At 37.6% G+C, this 7747-nt stretch overlaps 1 protein-coding gene across 11 annotated transcripts in view; it reads right to left on the minus strand.

The window, feature by feature from the left end:
* LOC107083430 (neuropathy target esterase-like) overlaps window positions 1–6722 on the minus strand; it is a 43410-nt gene extending 36688 nt beyond the window's left edge. For 6 of the 11 annotated variants that reach the window (XR_001481180.1, XR_001481181.1, XR_001481179.1 and 3 more), the window contains exon 1: window positions 6655–6722. The gene's annotated coding sequence lies outside the window, so the exon portion shown is untranslated. The remainder of the gene's footprint in view (window positions 1–6654) is intronic. The other 5 variants (XM_015372639.1, XM_015372636.1, XM_015372638.1 and 2 more) reach the window with 1 other exon arrangement.
* Between the last annotated feature and the right edge of the window lie 1025 nt (window positions 6723–7747).

Below are 7747 nucleotides of genomic sequence, written 5' to 3' on the forward strand. Positions count from 1 at the left end.
AATACTTGATGCCAAAGAGATGATTAAAGTTGTTGAAACTCATAGTTATTGTTGTTGTTTTTTTACAACTGATCTAATCATTTGTAAGATAAAAACAAAGTGAGACGCATTTGTTTGCACTCACTATGTTATACAGCTCCCAGCTGATACAGACACTTCCTGTGTTAATATCATCTTTTGTTAACCACATGCTTCAAAATTCTTCCAAACGAAGACAGAAAACATCCAGCTAGCTCTGCTCTAGTGATCAATATCCTTCTTGCTGCAGAGCATTGACATTTGTTTTTCTCCTTAAACAAAAAAGAAATAGTTAACCCACTCTAAATGAGTGCCATTCTTTTCACAAGAGAGTTGTACAACATTAGCATTATGCTTCTGTTCTACAGCTATTACAAACAACCAGTGTAAAGGTATATTTGTGTTTTTGGACACCACTGCTGAAAGTCATAAAACTAGAAATCACAGATGCAGCAATCAGATTTTAGTTGCCCATCTGCAGTCTTTATAAATGTTTAACCTGCTTGTACGGATTTTAGTTGATTCTTATTTACCTTACCTAAGATGATAATTTACCCTTCCTCTCAGGATTGGTCAATTTTCTTTTTTTGTATGAGAAAAAAAAACTTTTAAGATCACACCCGGACTGTGAAAGACAGCAGTTATTTAAAAAAAAATCTGCATTTTAAAATATTTAGAATAAAGACAAAAGGGATTAGTTTCCTTTTTTTTTCATGTGTTCTGTTATGGCATTGTATGTACGTATACTATAGAGAGAACCTGATTATGCCAGGGAGGGATCTGTCATTAAAATAAAGTAAGCTGACCACATAGTTGCCCTTAAACCATTCAATATGTTTTGATGGCGCACAGGTGTGTGTTAATGTGTGTGGCTAACCAAGAGTGTATGTGTCAAGTGGACATGTGTGAGCAGGTTTTTCACCTGGAGGTGCCTGGTTGTTGAACTTGTTAGTTAGACACAATTTCATGAAAAATCATACATGTTAAGACGAGAATCAAGTCTCCACTGATCCAAGCACCCAGAAGCAAGACCACTGGTCTGCTGGGTAGGTACCAGCCCACCACGGCAGCCAGGATTTTAAGGACTAAGGTAAAGATACCATCCCTCCTGGTGAATAAGTCTTTCAGGGGCCAGGAAGGGGAAGATACCAACCAGATCCAAGCCTAGTCCCTATGGCCAATGGCCAGCGAAGCAGGCCCCAGCAGCCCAGTAAAGAGTACCTTCCCAAGGGGGGCTGCCCTCTGATTATGCCATCACAGACCAAGGAAAATGCTCACTTCGGCCACATCTCCAACCGGCCCTCTCATCCTGCTCACATGCACATTGAAATAGTAAAGATTTAGGTCAGGGACCATTAGGGGTCGCTCTAGAGACCGGGGGAATCTGAGAAAAAAAAAAAAAAAAGTATGTCCAAATCCAAATTTCTGTACAGCAGCAAAGTTGGCATATTGCCTCGCCATTTGCTCTGAATGGGTGTTGCCCTTCACAAAGGGGATTTTTTTCCACCCTTGAACAAATCTGTGCAGACAAAAAATGAGATCCACTGAAAAATTAGGCCAAGCTTTTGTCTGACAGACAAAACTCAGCAGGATCTACATGCTAGAGATAAAGATATCCAGATGGTTTCCCCCCTTTTCCCAAAACCCCCTCTCATGCACACCGCATCTTTCTGCTTACCCCCATAAACAAGAACACCTTTTTTAAGTGCAAAAAGTCCCATTGAGGATTTTCTTTAATAGTGGTAAAATCTTGATGCAAAGAAAACAACTTAACCAAACAAAAAGGTGAAAAAATATTGCTCCTTTTTTCAGAATTTCTTTCATTTTGTTTTTGTAAATTGCAACTTCTTGTCTTATCAGTGAGTCAGCCTGCAGAGTTACAAGGTCACACATTAAAGGATCTTCTCTAGACGCAAATCAGCCAAGTGCTCTGAAATCAACTTTTAAAAAAGGCACACAGACTGATGCATATCATGCATTCCAGGCTGTGTATCAGCATCCTCTGACTAATTAGGGTTTTTTTTCTTTCCACAAACCAAACCTCAACCTCACTGACAAATTAAGACACAATTAATGATTAACACCTCATATGGCAAACATTCCCTCCTCTATTCAAAAACAGATTCATCCCTTACAGCTTGTCAAATACTGTCTTTATGTTCACACCACAAGTCTGTTTCTGCTCCCTTCACCTTAAGAGGGGAAAAACATTTTTGCTCCAACAAATATCTACTAATTTTAATGTGTCAGATTAAACATCAGTTTTAGAGGAACTTGAGAAAATACAAAATATGCAACCTGAATCTAAATTTTTGGTAGCAGATAGTAAAATTAAACTGGTATTTTTGGTAAGAACAATCTTAATTTCACGAACCACTCCCTGCGCCATATATTAGACAAACTTTATTATCATTTTGTATACACAGAGTATACAAAGCGAAATTTCATTTTGTACAGCTCTCATGACCTTTCCATTTCTTGTTCAAATATGGTCAGAAGTCGCTTATCTAACAACAGAAAAAAGACTAAAGATCTGAAAACAACACTTCATGCCTTGATCAATACCCAAACTGATAGGAGATAAACAGAGTGACTGACGTTAGTCTAAAAACCAGTAAGCTGCCCATTTGTAATCCTTTGGGATCCCAGCAACCCCAGTGTGAGCCATTATACAAACATGGAGAAAACAAAACATTCTTTATCTATCACTGGCTTGGCTGATCTAAAATAATCACCTTAAGAGTACAATGACTTTTAGTCATCAGTGCACACAGAAGTGACACACAGAAGCACTTGCAAGCTGGGCACCGTTTCATTCACAACACCTGTCCCATCAACCAGGAATCACAATCAGAAATACTTTAATAATCCCAGGGCGACATTACTTTGGTTACATTTCTCCATCTGTAATAGAGTGACTATAGGACCAGTTAGATACAAAACAGTTTCATACAATATATACAAAATTAGCAGGTCCCCGCTCCATCTCGCCATCAGTTTAGGGGTCCTTGGCCTGGAAAACATTGAAGACCCCTGCTCTAGAACATGGAAGCATTTACGAAATACTAATGTTACATTAAAAAGCAACATTCTGATGACTTTTTAAATCTAGCAGTGCTAACTGTTAAAGCAAGATATAAATTATTTAATCTGAGTTTTATTTATGTATATATAGTAAAACAATAGCCTGTTTGGGAAATAAACTTTTTTTTTTTAAGTGTGGCATGACAACAATGATCCTCTAATCAGTGGAAGAAGCAGAGAAACAAACCGTTTCAATGCTATCTTTATTTTTAATCATGTTAGAGAAAATCATGAATCCACTAAAATCAGAACAAGAAGATCTAAGCTGGTCCAAATATGTCCCCTCTAAACCTTCTAGATCTCATTGTTACAAAGGTTTTATTATTAATGTTCATTTCAATCATTGAGACTACCAATCTAAATATTCAATCTAAACAAAAGCCAAGAGTACATTTTAAAACGCAGTAACTTTAATGTAAAACGGAAGACTTTTTTGACTTTAAGGTTAGGCAGGAAAAAAAAGAACAACTGTAAAAGACACATCAACAGAGATGTAAATGTATATATTTGAAACCTGTTTTAGAATAGCTTATCATTTGTGTAATGAGACTTGTTGATCTACACATGCAAATTTCTCCCTCACAGTCTCCAACACTTAGAGTAGGATTGAGTGCAGGTCTGTTCTGATGCATTTCCTGCTAAATGTACTTTACTGCATCAGTGACTGGGAGAAGGGGTGAACTGCTGTATCGATGAAATTCAATCAGTGCACGGCGGAGCATGGAGGATCGCGTTACATGGGAGTAACCCTGCGATCCATAAACAAACCCCAGAACAGGAAGCTGCTATGAAGGGCAAAGCTTTGAAGGCTACTGCACACAGCACTGGAATTTCATTCATTATTATATTACATTATATATATTACTAATAGCTAGAACTTAGTGAATTCAAGTGACGTTATAAAAATTAGTAGATATCAGAAACATACCGGTAAACGTGTGCAAAGCTGCATGACTGTTTGGATCAAATATTTATTGAAAAATCAGAATTTAACTCCCACCAATACAAAATCTTCCTGCCTGCCATATTTGTACCTCTTATAACTATTCTTTAAGTGTCCTCGGCACCCCCAACCGATGCATGTTTTTAGTAGATGCTTAGACCCAGGAGGCAAGTTGGAAACATTGTTAGGATTCCATCATTACAAATCCACAGTAATGACATTGTATTTATACGCTTTCCTAAATTTGTGCAGCCCTAATGGACTTCATGTAGGACTTTGCTTTGTGGTTGTGGGGCAAACATGCTTCCTAAAGACCAAAAACCTTTGGCTTATAGGTAGATTAGGTTCTCTTGAGAAACCTCTGTATTTATACTGCTATAGGCTTTGTTTCCTGGACTTATTGACCACATTTCCCTGTCTGCTACTTTCTCTCCATTTGCATTTATTAGCAGCATAAACTGAGTTTATGTTGCTTTCCAGGCCTTACAAGCTAGCCCTCGCTCACTTCCCCAGTGTTTGCTCTAGTTTTCTTCCGGGACAAAGAAATTGACACAAATATTTCCTTCATCATCTATGTGAACCGTTTTTTTGGTCGCCCCGAATAGAAAACGGTTCAAAAATGGTCACCGCATCTGTGCTAAACCAGTTATGAAAAAATAAACAAATTGCTAACTGTTGCTAAATATTAAGCCAAAACACAAGCTGTTTCTTTTCCTTTGGGGTAAAATGGAGGAATGGAGAGTTAAAATTTGGTTTGAAAGACAGACCAAGTTTCCCTTTGTATATATGGACTTTTTATATATATTCATCTAAACGGATTACATTTGCAATCACTCTATGTCTTAAGGAGACTGATTTACACCTGAAAAGGTTAATTATGAGGTTTCCCATATGATTTTGTTCCATACAATCTTAAAATAACAAGAAATAAACAAACATCTAAAAGTTGGATGAGTTTTGATGAGGATAAGTATAAAAAAATATTAAAAAAACCAGATTTTCTATCAAATCATTATCAGATTTTGAGCCTGATTCAGCTAACTCTCACTCCCAGAGTTCATTGAAAGTGGTGTCACGCTCTAAAGTATGTATTTTTCCTTTCCAATAAAGTATCCACGGCTCAGGGATCCTAAGTTTATTTGTGTTTCTTTCCTGGAAGGAGTAATTGACAGTTATTACCTTTGAACAAACCCAGAAAGTGCTCCTAGTTCAACAATTCTGTATGGCTGTATCTTTCCTGAAGGAAGTCGCTGCAGAAGAAATTGCTGCCATTGAGTCAGTGTACTCAATGGCCAATGACCGGCTTATCAGATTGTCAAAAATTTTATAAAGAGTAAAAATGTTGCTAGTGTGAGCGACAAACATGGATTCTTAATTAGAGGAAATAAATTAAACTTGAAAATTTTTAAAATATTTTGTCTTGTTGGGGGCTTAACATTAAAGCATCACATTTCTTATAAACAATATAATACCATTTACAAAATTGCTGATATATCCAGCAGTGTGTGCAGGAGATGCTGCAACAAAAATACTGCATGCTGGATAAGAAAGCTGTTGCTCCACCAACATTGTCTCTTTGTTTCCTCACACTTGGGAGTTTTGCAACAACATTAGAGAAGCACAGACTCCAAGCCCTTGTGTCCCATCACCCTCCTGCTGTACAGGCCTGCTTCCATTGTCCTCAAAAAAAACAATGAAACTAGTGTCCACTCCAATATTCAGGGGCCAACATACACAGACCACCAGCACATCTAGCCACATTTCAAAACTGCAAACCATTCTATAAGAGTCAAACCTTGCTTGTTAGGCCCATTAAGTGTGTTAGAAAATAGAAATGTCTAAGTTATAGACTTAACTTAGGTTTATAGTCTTTAAACTGAAAATAGCATGTATTATTTGTGCAAATTGGAAGATAACAGCAGCAGTTAGCTATTTAGCTGCGCTCTGCTCATATTTCCAAACAGCTAAAATAGTTTTAGATGTTTTCCTCTGACAGCAGAGGCTTCCTGACCACTGGAAATTTCCTCTGCAGGGCTGATTGGCTGCTTTGTAAACATGATAGTCAAGAAACAATCCGGGGAACAGAAAATTGGGAATTTTCCCATTCCATAAACTAGCAAAGATGGAATAAAAGGCTAAAATTAGGAATGTACAGTCATAAAATAAAACTGTGAATAAATAAATAAGCATTATTGGTGAAACCGGAGAGATAGATGCCTTAACTTGTCCTATCTGTCCAGTGTGTTTAAATCAATTCAGTATAAAAACATCTGAGAGGTGAAGGCGACACGCTGCTAACGTTTCCTCTCATGGCTAACAGGCTCCATGCCGTGAAGATGGCAGTCCATAGAGACGACTACACACACGTATTTTATTCTAGAAACGGTTATTAAAACCATGCTCGCCTTCCAGTTATGTTTTATACTCTCTTTGACCTCCATGAGAGCATTTTTGACGGAGAGTCAACGCTTTCCGTTATTTAATCACAAGACCAGATTCTTGCTAACACTAAATGAAAAGGCCAGTACAGTTACATGGCCCTGTGCTAAAACATGCGGCAAACATAACATATTTGGTTAAAAATTCTTTTGTTTTTCTGAAAAACTTACCTAAGCTGTACTCCCGTCAATCGCCACTGACTTTGAAGTGGGAAAACACAACGGAAATTATGTTTCACGAAGACCCTCCCTTTCCATACTGATTTTATCCAATCAGCAACTTAGGAAACTGAAGCCGAACCAATCAGAACTACGGAACAAGACCGAGCAGTGATGTCCCGCCCATATACGTTATAGACCGACGGTAGATCCAAGGAGATGTGGAGGCAGTTGGAATGATTGCCACCTAAATGTAATTGAACTTTAACCGGACAGCACTCCGGAGCTCAGAAATCCCACTGTATAGATAGCAGTCATTTTTCCCTTATACAAAAGCAACAAAAAAGACTGTCAACCAGCTTTATTTTTTTTTCATTTCTCTTTTTTTCATCTGAATCTGCCATTTAATAGCACTTCTTTCTTTTTCCATTTTTTTTTTTTTTTGAGCAGGCTCACTATTAAAACTGTGCTTATTTCACATTATTTAGCCTTGTGTGCACCTTAAATTTTTCTTTACACCATTTTTGCCACCGTCACACCTGAAATTCTCCACTGCGGGACAATATTTATGACTTATCCGATCTATCCCACTATAAATAAGGCTAGCGCGCCTCCTTGTGGACACAGCTTCGACTTTTGTGTGCATTTCTATTTCAGCCAGGTTATATTAGACCCACTGCGGGAAGGGATTAGGGCCACTGAAAAGGTAAAGAAAAAAGTTGACTGATTTTTAAATATTATTTCAGTTTAATATGGAAAAAAAAAATCAGGATTCTGACTTTAATTTCAAAATTCTGACTTTAATCTCAGAATTCTGATTTTAATCTCAGAATTCTGACTAAATTCTGACAGCTAACAGCTGTATTAGAGATTAGCTGTCTTTTTTTAATTCTCCTCCATTAATGGAATAGAATCACCAGGGACCCTTCGGGCACGTAAAAAGTTGCCTAATTGTGTCATTTTCCACCAATGTGTTACTGGCCCTCCCAAACAACTCACATCTTTGTCAGTGAAGCTGATTGGTCCCACATCTCTTCCTTCATGGTGCCCATCTATATTAATATCCAAAATTCTGAGATTAAAGCCAGAATTCTAAGAAAAAAGG

This window comes from Cyprinodon variegatus, unplaced genomic scaffold (assembly GCF_000732505.1).
Source record: "Cyprinodon variegatus isolate N-32 unplaced genomic scaffold, C_variegatus-1.0 Scaffold74, whole genome shotgun sequence".
Classification (NCBI taxonomy): Eukaryota; Metazoa; Chordata; class Actinopteri; order Cyprinodontiformes; family Cyprinodontidae; genus Cyprinodon; species Cyprinodon variegatus.